Genomic DNA, 14090 nt, shown 5'->3' with positions numbered 1-14090 from the left:
TGCTCAAGGGAGGTTTCTGACATTGATGAACTCCATCTCACTTCTGGAAAGGATCATTCCTCAATCTGAGATTAATAGGAAAATCCTCAGAGCAATGCCAAAGAAGTTTGCTCCAAAGGTTACCATTCTGCAGGATTCAACACTGCTTTCAACTATGGATACTCTAACACTGTTCAGTGAATTGGAAGAATTCGAAAATCAGCTTCGTAGATATGATGAAGAAGATGAAGCTCCTCGTAAGAAAATTATTGCACTTAATGCAGATGCAGATGAGTCTCCTGACGATTCTGATGAAGATATTGCTCTTCTAACAAAGAAGTTTCATAAATTTCTTGCCAAACGGAATGCCTCCAAATGACCTATGAAGTCACAGTTTCTGAAGAAGGACTTCAAATCTAATCCGAGCAAGGAGGTTAAAGTGAATCAAAGCAAGGATACTTGTTTTGAGTGTGGAAAGAAAGGGCACTTCAAAAAGGACTGTTACAAGCTGAAGAACAAAAAGAAGGCATTAATTACTTGGAGTGATGATGAATCTGATGTGGAGATCGATTCAGACGATGAAGTTGCTCAACTTTGCTTTGCTGGACTAGAGGACGACTCCAGTGATAATGATGAGGTACAGAATATTAAGTATAATTCAAATATATCTTCGTCTATTTTAAATTTGCAGGTCCAGGTTAAGAAGTTGAAAGAAAAGAATGCTTATTTAAAGCAAGCTTTAAGTGAAGTCCTTAGTGAAATGGATGACCCCATGAAGGAAGAAGCTCTAGTTGCTGAGAACAGATTATTGCTTGAAAGGGTTTCAAAACTTACTGAAGAAAATCAATATCTCAAAAATGAGATTGAGATGAAGGATGTATGCCTTGAAGCTTTGAAGAAAGAATCAATATCTGTTGATCCAGAAACCGCTCCTGATCCCCTGGTTCCTGAATTAAAGCAGAAAGTCGAACAGCTTGAAAAGGATTTAGCTAAATGTTTTCATGGAGAAGGAACTTTGAATGCTCTTCTTGGTGAACAAAAATCTTCTCTTGATAAAGGAGGTTTAGGATGTGAGTCAATCAAGAAACGTGCATTTCAAGGCGGTTATAAGCGAGCTCCTATGAAATATAAGATGCCTTATGAGAAATGTCGAGATTGTGGCAAAGCTGGCCACCCTACAGCTGAATCTAGATTATGTGGTATCAAGGACCACTTCTCTAACTCATCTTATAAATCGTCTACTAGATATAAATCTGCTAATACTTCTGTTAATATTGTTCAGATGTGGATTAAGAAATCAGATAGACATTTATATAAGATTTGTGATACTAACCAACCAGGACCCAAGTTTAAGTGGGTACCTAAGGGATAAAGCAATTCTTGCAGGTTTGTTTGAAGGTCCATGTTCCGCGAAATAAATGGATCATCGATAGTGGTTGTTCACGTCACATGACAGGTGATAAATCCAAGTTTTTATCTCTAGTTGCCAAGGAAGGTGGCTTAGTTACCCTTGGAGATTCAAACACCGTCAGAATTATTGGAAAAGGCACCATTGGTAATGACAGGTTTGCTATTAACAATGTTCGTTTAGTTGATGGTCTTAAATATAATCTTATTAGTGTAAGTCAACTTACTGATGCTGGTCATAAGGTTAAGTTTGATAAAGATGTATGCTATATTGGTACTCATACTAACGAGTTTGCTTTAGTTGCCAAAAGAAAAGGAAATATTTTCGTATTAGATTTTGATGAACAGAAGGAGGAAATTTGTCTTGCTACTGTTCAAGATCAACAGTATCTTTGGCATCGACGTCTAGGCCATGTTCACATGGATCTTCTTCGGAAGATATCTTCTCATGATCTGGTTCGAGGTCTACCAAAGCTAAAGTACAAGAAAATAGAACCTTGTTCAGCTTGCCAGCTTGGAAAACAGGTGAAAACTTCCTTTACTGCTAAGAATAAAGTATCAACTTCTGTTCCTTTGCAGCTCCTTCATCTAGATCTTTTTGGTCCAGAAAGGTATGTAAGCTTAGGAGGTAAGAATTATGCTTTTGTTATAGTTGATGATTATTCTCGTTTTACTTGGGTATTATTTTTACGAACTAAGGATGAAGCTTTTGTTGAGTTTAAGGATCTTATTACTAACCTTGAGACTAAGTATTCATTTAAGCTCAAGACTATTCGTAGTGATCATGAAGGTGAATTCGAGAAGGATTTCATAACCTTCTGTAAATCAAGAGGAATCACTCATGAATTCTCAGCTCCTCGAACTCCTCAGCAGAACGGAGTAGTAGAACGCAAGAACAGGACTCTACAGGAAACTGCCAGAGCTCTACTGCATGAGAGTAAGCTTCCAAGAAAATTTTGGGCTGAAGCGGTTCACACTTCCTGTTATGTTTTAAATAGAGTACTTATTCGTCCTATTTTGCTTAAAACTCCGTATGAATTGCTTAAGAAAAGGACTCCTAACATTAGTTATTTTCGAGTATTTGGTTCCAAGTGTTTTATTTTAGATACTCAAAATAATCGAGGCAAGTTCGATGCGAAATCTACGGAAGGAATCTTCTTGGGATATTCTACAACAAGCAAAGCTTATCGTGTTTATAATTCTGTCAAGAACAAAGTAGAAGAATCCATCAATATTACATTCAATGAATCCTCAAGGAATATATCTCAAATTGATGAAGACACTGCGGATCTATCGTCTCATTCCCAAATGAGACAGTCTCATTCTGAAAAGAGTCAGTCTCATTCTGACAAATCAAACAGTCAAGACTCTCCAGGTCCATCTCAGTCTTCTGATAATTCTGCAGGATCTACTCAAGCTTCAGATGAATCTTCTGGCTCTCCAAAGACTCCCGATAGTGTTTCAAATGTGAATTCTGTAACTCCTCTGGATAAATCTTCACAAGCGGAAATGAGGCAGTCTCTTTTGAATGAGACAACTCCTATTCATTTCCAGGCAGACAATTCTAATGAGGAAGAAATGAGTAATATTCAACTTCCTAAGTCTTCTAGGACTGTGAAGAATCATCCACCAGATAATCTTCTTACTGATTTAGATCAAGGGATTTCTACTCGAAGCAGACTTCATAATCTATGTGCATTCTGTGCTTTTGTTGCTGAATTCGAAATAAAGAATGCTCAAGAAGCAGTTGCAGACGAACATTGGTCTGTTGCAATGCAGGAGGAATTGAACCAGTTCGAGCGTTGTGATGTTTGGGAACTCGTCCCACCTCCTCAGGATGCCAAGATCATTGGTACTCGCTGGGTTTTCAAGAATAAGAAGGATGAAGATGGCAACATTATTCGAAATAAAGCTCGTTTGGTTGCTCAGGGATACAACCAGCAGGAAGGAATCGATTATGACGAGACATATGCTCCAGTAGCTCGTTTAGAAGCTATTCGAATCTTAATGGCCTTTGCAGCTCACAAGAAGTTCAAGCTCTATCAGATGGACGTCAAAAGCGCATTTCTAAATGGCTATCTCAAGGAAGAAGTCTACGTGAAGAAGTCTACGTGAAGCAGTCTCCAGGTTTCATTCACGAGAAGTACCCTAACTATGTTTACAAGCTCAAGAAATCTGTCTATGGATTGAGACAGTCCCCTCGTTGTTGGTACGAGCGTCTCAGTCAATTTCTTGTGAACAATGGTTTCATTCACGGTACACTCGATCCAACTCTCTTTATTTTTCATAAACGTGATAACTTTCTTTTAGTACAAGTTTATGTTGATGATATAGTATTTGGATCTTCTAACGAATCTTTGTGTAAATGGTTTTCTGATTGCATGCATAAGGAATTCGATATGAGTTTGATGGGTGAATTGCAGTACTTTCTAGGTTTGCAAATTAATCAGTCTAATGCAGGAATATTTATTCACCAAGGCAAGTACATAAAGGATCTACTCAAAAGATTTGCACTTGATCATGTCACACCTAAATCAACTCCGATGAGTACTTCAGTTAAGCTTACTAAGGATGAACAAGGTATACCTGTAGATGTCACTAAATTTCGAGGTATGATTGGTTCATTGTTATATTTAACTGCCTCACGACCTGACATTATGTATAGTGTATGCTTGTGTGCTCGTTTTCAATCTCAACCTAAAGAATCTCATTTGAATGCCGTTAAACGTATTTTTAAATATTTGAAAGGTACGAGTGACTTGGGATTATTTTATCCAAGCTCCTCTTCCTTTGACTTAATCGGTTTTTCAGATGCTGACTATGCAGGGTCACAGGTTGATAGAAAAAGCACAAGTGGTGCTTGTGAATTTTTAGGAGATTGTTTAGTTGCATGGCATAGTAAAAAGCAAACTTCAGTAGCTCTCTCTACAGCTGAAGGAGAGTACATTGCAGCTGGAAGTTGCTGTGCTCAAATTTTGTGGATGCAACAAACATTGCAGGATTTTGGTATTTCTTACTCAAATATTCCTATATATTGTGATAATACCTCTGCAATTAATATCTCTAAAAATCCTGTTATGCATTCTCGTACTAAGCATATTGATGTTCGTCACCATTTTCTACGAGATAATGTTTCTAAAGGTAATATTGAGCTTATTTATATTTCTACTGAGAAACAGCGTGCAGATATCTTCACTAAGCCTTTAGCTGAAGATAGATTTTGTAAAATGCGTCGTGAATTAGGTATGTGTTCTCTGTAATTTATTACGTGATTTTATGTAATTTATGTGTTTAAATATGAATTATGTCATAATACTTAAATATATGTTGTGTATTTATTATTTGAGTTATTAGGTTCTTGTTTATAAATTTGTGGTTTTTTATTTTATTTGTCCGTGTGTTTATGCGTGTATATAGCATTAGATTTTGTAAATCTTTTGATTAGACTTTTCATATCCTTGAAACTCGTGCATGTATCATTCATTCAATACATCACTTCTGTTTTTGCACCTCTTCATCTCCTCTTCCATCTCTAACTCTTCAGTTTCTACTTCTTTTTAAACTCTCTTTCTTAATCTTTTCATTTTCTTTTCTCATTCTACTCTCTCATTCTCTCAAAATTCTATCCTTTCTCTCTTAACCCTAAAATCTTCTTTCTTCCATGGCTCGCCATTCAAGATCCACCGCTAACCAAACCCCGACCCCTGGTCCGTCTGGTTCGAAGCGTCGTCGTATGGCCGCAGTTGTTTCCGAAGCATCTAGTGAAGCATCTCCTAATTCTTCCGAACGACATGCAAAGGAAAGCACTACTAAGGCGTGGCACAAGTCCATTCTGAAAGAAAGGTTGTGTGATACTGATCTTCTCTCCAGGATTGGCGTATCATCGTTGTTTGAAGCGGTTGGGTGTGTTGGGTTGTTGTCGCCGTCGGATGTGATCTATCCAGATTTGGTGAAGGAGTTCTATGCAAATTTTTTGATTTTTTCCGACAATATTGTGTTCTCTTCGGTGAAAGGAAGTCCAGTTTGCTTTAAGGCGGATTTGCTGGCCAGGCTCACAGGCGTATCCGATCAAGGTCCCTGCCCGTTTACCACTCATCAGGCGTTTGACGAGATTCCTGGATTGCAATATGAGGAACAACTCAAAGCTATTCTCGGTGACAACTTTGTTTCTGTGTCTGTCAAACCATTGGTAACTGATTTAACTCCTATGTGCTTATTATTGTTTAAATTGTTTCACTCGAATGTTTTGCCTCGTAAATCTGGTCGTGATAGAGTCACATTTCAGGATTATATTCTTCTGTCTGTGTTTGTTAAGAAAACCCCTTGTAATTTGGCTTCATTAATTATTTCCAACATGAATCATTGTGCTAAACATGAATCCATGCATCTTCCATACCCTGCTTTGTTAACAAAGATTTTTCAGTATTTTCGTGTTCCTTTTGAGTCTGCTAAATCAGAAAAATTGAATGTTGTTTTTGACTTGTCTGTTTTAACTGCGAATGGTCTCGTAGTTTCTGAATCAAATGAGTTAGTTTTTGATGATGCTTCTAGGAATGTTGGTGGTATTCCTAAGTCTCCTAATTATGCCTCAGACCCCTTTGATCAGCCTACCAATACTCTTCTTAATTCTTTGTTGATCAAATTAAATGAAAATTCTGTTGTTTTGGCTAATCTTAATCAGCATTTTGCTTCTGTCAAAACCCTTGGATCACTAACTTCTGAAGTTAGTATTCTAAATGCTTCTTTTGAGTTGTTTAGGAAGTATGTCTGTTCATCTTTGGATGATATCAATGCTAAACTCTCTGTATTGCATACTTCTGATGACAAGTTGTCTAAGACCATAGATTTTGAGTTTGGGACTCTACAAGAAGGGATGGTTTCCTCTGCTAAGGCATGGGAAAAGGAATTTGTTAAGTTGTTTTTTAAGCTTGGGTCAGAGACTAAGTTTTTATCTCAGCAGTTGTCAGCCATGCAAGACAAGAGCAAGATGTATTGGCACAAGAAAAGAGACTGGATTGGAGATTGTACTCTAGAAGAAATCACTGCTCCTCTGCCACTCCCTGCCATTCCTCCACCTTCAGTTTTTGGTATGAACAGAGAAGAATACAAGGCAAAGATTTTTGACTGGCTTCGTGAAAGGGACGGGAAGGCACCAGCTCAGGAAGCTTTTGACAAGTTATTTTCAGAGTACGGCTCAGCTCCAGTGTTTCCTTCATCCCAGAACAAGGCTTCTGGTTCAGGCAAACGCAAAGCTCCAGTTAACGTTGATGACGATTCCGATTAAGGACCCTTTTATGATGAAGGGGAGAAATTATGATGTTTTTAAAATGTTTTTGGTTTTTCAGACTATGTTTCTTTGATTTCGTTTTTAAGTCTATGTGTTGGTGTTTGAACTTATTTTTTTGATGGATGATTTATGTGTGTGTTTAACTGATATTCTGGATTCGTTTATGTGATTAGATAACAATTGCAACTGGATATCCTGGTTTATGGATGGGTTGTCTTCTGTTTTAAGTGTTTAATGTTTGAGACTGTTTCTTTTATGCATATTGATCTAGTGTCTCATTCATTCTTTAGTTGTCTCATTCTATATATTCTGTTATATCTAACTTTGTTTTACAGGCTTTTAGTGTTTTTGATAGGGGGGCATTTATGTTCTTTTTGTCATCATCATAAAAGGGGGAGAATGTTTATCTACGAGTTTATGATGATATTCAGATTGCAACATAACAGCAGTTTAGAGTCCAGAGATTGCAGTGATTCAGATTTTCCAGGAGGCTATTTCTCAGGATTAGGATTGTTAGGGTTTTGTGTAAATCTTGTTTATCTGGATAAACCTTATCTCAAACAAACTCACCACCTTATCTTATAAATCAAGTTTAAAATCTCTCAAGCCTTATCTTTACTTGATTTATCTTTTTCAAACGTACTAACAGATTAGTTTAAAAGTTTCATTCAAATATTTTCAAACAAACTTATCTTCCAACCTTATCTTGTGTTTGAAAATAAATCTGTTAGAACTTTGCTTATAAATACAACTCTTCATTTCAGATTTATAGCTAACACTTTCACGAGAATCTTTCATCATCTGAAATCATTTTCTTGTTTCATACCCGAGATATTCATATCCAGAAAAATAAGAAACCTAGTTTGAGTTGTAATCAATTTGTTTATTCTTGTACTTGTGTATTCATATCAACTTTGTGCCGGGTTGTGGCAAGCTTGATTTCAAAGTATAGCAAGGTAGCTAGAAGGCTAAGGAATAGCAGTGGGCTAGGTAGCAAGGTAGCTTGGGAAAGGGTTTCTTTCAGGTGCTATATTTGTAATCAAGGAAAAGACTTTAAGTTCTTTTATTAAAGTTGATATAATACATTCTCTATGCTAGTTGGCATGGGGACTTGGATGTAGGCCATAGACTAGGTGTAGGGGCCGAACCAAGTGAAAACTTCTGGTGTTTTTACTTTTCAGTTTTCAGCATTCTGGATTTTATCTGTTATTTATTTTCTGCAGTGTAATTGAGACTGTCTCATATCCTGTCTCATTTGTAAAGGGACTGTCCCATTTGCATAAGAGACTGTCCCATTTGCCTTGACAGTTAGAATATTATTTTATCTATCGTGCCATCGAATTTCATCCATAACTCCTCTAATTACACTAGAGTTTTATGAAAGTGAAAAATTTAATCACACAATCACAGATCGAGAGACACACAATATAATTATTAACTTTGCGAGTACGATTTTTAATGACACATTGCCAAATATGGAACCAGTAGGCACTACTAGAAGTGACGTCTACCAATGATCACATGTTGTCTTGATAAATTATACCGAACATGTTTGATGTTATTCTCTCTGCTTCTATGTGTGATTCCCATAGAAGTGTTGGTACAAAAAAATAAGACATGAAGTAGAATGAAATAGACATTGCACATCATAAATGAACAATGAAGAAGGTGACAAGTCTGAGAAGTAATGACGAAGTCTTATTAATCCAAAGAATAGTATTTAGATTCTATCATGTTGAAGTACCTCATCTTGTTTCACATGAACTGGGTTTTATTGCACTAGAAGAAATTGAATAAAGAGCAATCATATGCACAATTTTAAGAACGCTTAAAGGCTCTCAAAAGTTACATACCGATTGTACAATAATTATGTTCAAATGGAAAATCCTCTATTATGTACAATTATATTTTGTAAATTAGTTTTAACTTGTTATCAAGTATAAATTTGTGACAAATAATCTTCTCAAAAATTAGGAAAAATTGTTTTGCAAAAAATGCATAATGTTATAACAAGTCCAGGTCACATTAACTTTAAGTATTACAGTTTCTCACTAGCTCTGATATATGTTCCACTTTAGAATGGGTACATTAACACCCTTGATAACAAGTCTAGGTCACATTAACACCCCTAAGTGTCATAATTTGTCTCTAGTTCAAGTAGATGTTACACTTTGAAATGAGATTTATAAAAACATCATTAAAATTATACTAGAATATTTTTCTCTCTACAAAAATTATGCAAGATGTAATAAAATATTTTGGAAAAAGATTAGAAGGCGATCATGCCTCAAGATTTAAATATTAAGCTTGCATTAAATAAAAATATTATGGATTGAAAAACATTCAAAGTGATATGTCAGGAAGTCAACAAGTACTAATAGAATTGTCAGATCGATCAGAAGTGTTAATACTGATAGAAATGTCATGTCAAGAAGTCAAAGTATTGTCGCAATATTCTTGAGCCACTGAGATGTCTGAACATATCGTAATTAATCAAGCCTATTTGCATTCTCTTGTTTCTATTCCTCAAAATCTCAATTCCACTTCTCTTCAACAGAATTTTGCACAAATGTATCATCACTAACTTTTGTGGCAGTTACTAAGAGTTATGAAGGATGCAAAATTTGCGAGATAAAATATGCTTTGATGAAATATGATGAAACATCGGCCATGGCTCGTAGATTAGACCGATTTGACGAGTGAATTTAATGAATTTGGGTTGATGAATGTGCATAGAGCACATATCCAAGAAATTGGAGTGGATGTTAACAAAGAAAAAGACATGGATTTGCTTAGAGGGTAATTGAGGATTGGTTTTAGAGATCAATTGTCAAAATATAGCATAGACACTTTGTGGAACGTGTAGGGCAATGAGATTGCACTGATAGAGAGATACATCAGGTAAGTCGCGTGTGAATAATATCGAGGGCTAAGGGATTATACAAATACTTTGATCAAATTTAGACTTATTTAAATTAATACTTGGTTTATTATATACTATTTATTATACACTATTTTATTAATTATGCACTAAAGCAGGGCATTGATGGTGAGAGTATGAACATGGTCTACATACATATTAGATCTTCCAAGGTATTCAGCGTGAGAGTAAGAACATTATATGCGTATATTAGAAAACAGCTGTTATTCATTCGATTAAATACCGTGGCTGTTATTTTTTCTCAAAAAAAACAAAACAAAACCCGCTTATTTTTGATACGTTTATACTCCTTTTATCAATTTGTTTGTAATAATTTAAATATTTATATTATATTAAATTGAACGTAACTATGATACAATATATCTATCTATAATATTATATTAAAGACGAAATATTGAAATTTTGGTTGTTGGTCCTCTGTTTACTCAATCCACAACCGTCAGATCAAACTGATAAGAATTACTCCCTCCGTCCCCCTCAATTCTTTACATTGGGGTGCGGGGGCTCGACACGCACTTTAATGCTGTTATTAAATGTAGATGCATATTTTTTTTAATTTTTTCTTCTAAATAAAAATATATTGTTCAAATTTTTATATATAAAAAAAGAAAATTTTAAAAAATGAATTTCGGAGCTATAGTTTATAGTTGCCTTAAAATCCGTGTCAAGCATGTGAAGAAAAAGTAAAGAAATGAGGGAGACGGAGGTAGTATTAGATATAATCTTAAATATTATTATTTAGGGGGTATAAGGTTCGAATCTCATCAGTAACATATTAAAATTATAATTTATAATGTATAATGATAAAAATAATCGTACATCGCATGTGTTATATACTAGTAAAAATATATATTTGTACAACACATAAATTATCTGTTTCGATTTGCTTGTCTATGCGTTTTTTAAGGTGTTGGAAACAATTATCTCGGATATTCAAAGCACATTTTTACCTGGGCGTTTAATCTCTGACAACATTATGATCTCTTTTGAGGTTATGCATTACTTGAAGAGAAAGAAGTTTGGAAAAGATGGGTTCATGACACTTAAGCTGGACATGTCTAAAGCATATGATCGAATAGAATTGAAATTTTTGAGGGATGTGCTTTGTACTATGGGTTTCAATAATTGGTGGTCGCACCTAATTTTATAATCTGTCTCAAACGGTTGAATACAACATTGTTCATAATGAATATACAACTGGTCCAATCATTTCAACTGGAGGTTTAAGACAAGGAGATCCCTTATCTCCCTATCTTTTTATTGTGTGTGCGGAAGGTTTATCTTCTCTTCTCAAATACTATGAACAGAAACAATGGTTGCATGGGGTTCGTCTATGCAGGAAAGCTCCAACGATAAGTCATTATTTGTTTGCAGATGACAATTATATCTACTACAAAGCGGACCAAGGGGAAGCCATGAGGATTGTTGAGTTGTTAAGTTTGTATGAAAAGAGGCTGATGCAAAATCGAAATACTTGGGCTTTCAAATATTTTGGAACGTAACAAGTCGATTATTTTTTGGTACTTAAAGGATAAGGTGAAGGCAAGCATTCAAAATTGGAGTGAGAAGAAAATTTCTAGACCTGCTAAGGAGATTTTAATTAAGACGCGGCTCAGGTGCTCTCATTTTATGCTATGAACGTATTCTTACTTCCTGTTGAAATGTTGAGAGATATAGAGCAGTGCATGTAAAAAAAAATTGGAACTTTGATCGTAAAAATAAATCAAAAATTGGTTGGATATCTTGGGAGAGGATGACAAGACATAAACATTCAGAGGACTAGGATTCAGAAGCTTGCGAGATTTTAATATCGCAATATTGGGGAAGCACTGTTGGAGATTAATTACAAATCCAGAGAGTTTGGTAGCCAAGGTATACGAGGCTAGATATTATGCAGATACAGATTTTATGGCTACTAAGCTTGGTTGCGGCCCTAACTTTATCTAGAGAAGCATTCTTGAAGCCAGGAAGGTGATTGCAAATGGCTCGAGCTGAAGAATAGGTGATGGAATGGACACCTCAATTTTAAACCAACCTTAGTTGAATGATATAAACAATCCTTATGTTTCTACTAATTCACCAGCATTGGTAAATCAAAATGTAGCATCCTTATTTCAGCTAGGTAATAAGGATTGAGATCTAGATATTTTAGCTGATATATATGAGCACAGATATCAGCAAGTTATTCTCAACACGGTAGTGGAGCATGAGTTGAATAATGACACTCTGACTTGGAATCTGGAGCATACATGACACTATATTGTCAAAAATGTTTATAAACTTCTGCAAACACAAAAACATGCGTGGTATGAGAGCAACAACGTTGCTTTTTGGAAGAATTTGTGGAATATAAAAGCCCCGCCTTAAGTTCTTAATTTAGTTTGGAGAGCTTCAACATATTGCTTGCCTACACTAACTTAATTGCAAACTAAACATGTGTAGATAAACAACACATGCCCAGTTTGTAATGAGGGAGCAGAAATAATTGTACTTGCTTTAATACAATGCAAAATATCTGTGACGTGCTGGCACATTTTTAAACCAAATATTATCACCGAAGAGACCTGAGAGTTCAAAGAATGGTTAACTCAGAACCTAGCTGGCCAGTCAATCAATAATAAAACAAAATTTGTAACTTTGTGTTGGTCAATATGGAGATCACGTAATGATCTGGTTTAGAGTTATAAAAGATGGTCGATTCTGGAAATAATTGCAAAAGCTTGGGAGTATATTTCACAGTGGACAGCAACTCAGATTAGAGGTGTTTCAGTGCCTCTCATACCTACGGTAGAGGGTGATGGGACTGTATGTTGGGCGAAATCAAACTACAATGAAGTAAAGATCACAGCGGATGCAACTATCTTCCAAGATCGGGGAATGTCAGGTTATGGTCTGGTAGCTCGTAACCATGATGGACACCTGTCCTCAACTAAATCGGGAACTAAACCAGAAGTAATTGAACAAACCTTGGCGAAAGCAATGACAGTTAAAGAAGTGTTGAGCTGAGCGAAGGAGATGGAGGGTTATTCAATTACTGTCGAGTCTGATTGTCTTGTGGTGGTTATCAGGAGTGTCACACCAATGCGATCGACACTTGGTAAAGTGATTGAGGAATGTAGGGAGATTGCTCGAAATCATAACAACATTAGGTTGTATATTATTAAGCGGTCTACGAATATGGCGGCACATGAACTTGCTCATGTGTCACATATGTTTCCTGATCGGTTTTTTTTATTGGAGTTCTGTTCCGATTAAAATCAATGATTATATTCTTCATGATTTAATTGAATAACACACCCGCATTCCGTCAAAAAAATACACATAAAAACTAAATTACTTTTTAATTATTTTCCTGATAAACTTTTGTATTTTATTTAGTGCATGTCAATAAAATGTACATGATAGTTTAGCGACTAACGAGAATCTTTTAAATAAAACAGATACAGTGAAACAATAAAAATGATAATTACATTAGTGGGAGCCAACATATACTCTCCTTGACAATGTGATTCCATATGTGCTATAAAAAGCGGAAATCAATCTTAATGGGTGGAGATACCGTTCATGAATTAATCAGATAATTGGGAGGATAATCTGAATGATTAATCAGGTCATTTTTCGGAACTAATTTTATATTATTTTTATACATAAATATTAATTTATGTAATTATTTTATCATTTTAATTATACATATATAATTATTATATAAATTTATACAAATAAATTTTAAATATGTATATAATTAAAGTAAATATATTTTTTTAAAAAATGCAATCTAAAAGTTGCCTCTCCTTTTTTCTCGTTGACAAAAAATCCTAATCTCCATGGTTTTTTCTTATTTTTTGCTTGTTGAATAAATCTTTTTCCTTCAAAGTATTTTCTTCCCAACAATTGGGTTTTCTCTTACCGTTTAGCGGGTTTGTTTATCTTTCCTTGTGAGTGTTTGTTTTGTACGAAAGCTTGGTCGCGTTTTAATGTCCGAGGTCGTAGATTTATAATATGTTAATCATGAATTATTGGTAAAGGTTTATATGATATTGCAGTTATAATCGATTTCTCGAAAATGTTTCAAAAAATTAGGTATGTATAATCCTCACGCCTACACCAAATCGTTTGACTGTCTTTTCAAAAAATCTGCGTATTTTAGCAATACGAGCGAGATATACTTTATAGTGAAAAATTTACTCAATGGTGAATATTTTGATGAAGGAATTCCTGATTTGTTCATTATAATGTATTTGTTGAATTTTAATTATTATTGTAGATGTCGTATTGCTTATAATGAATGAATTGTTTTAACCGTAAAAAAGAATAAAAATAAATATAATTTTTAAAATCTAACTTATTAATTGAGCTCAATTTAAGATAAAAAATTAAGAAACTTTATAATTTAATCATTTAAAATAGTAATTATGTATACGAGAATAATATTTTTTTTAATTTTTATAAATTTATATTTTTTTAATTTATTTAATT

This window comes from Apium graveolens, chromosome 11, assembly GCF_009905375.1.
Source record: "Apium graveolens cultivar Ventura chromosome 11, ASM990537v1, whole genome shotgun sequence".
Taxonomy (NCBI): Eukaryota; Viridiplantae; Streptophyta; class Magnoliopsida; order Apiales; family Apiaceae; genus Apium; species Apium graveolens.
This window is presented reverse-complemented; position numbering follows the sequence as displayed.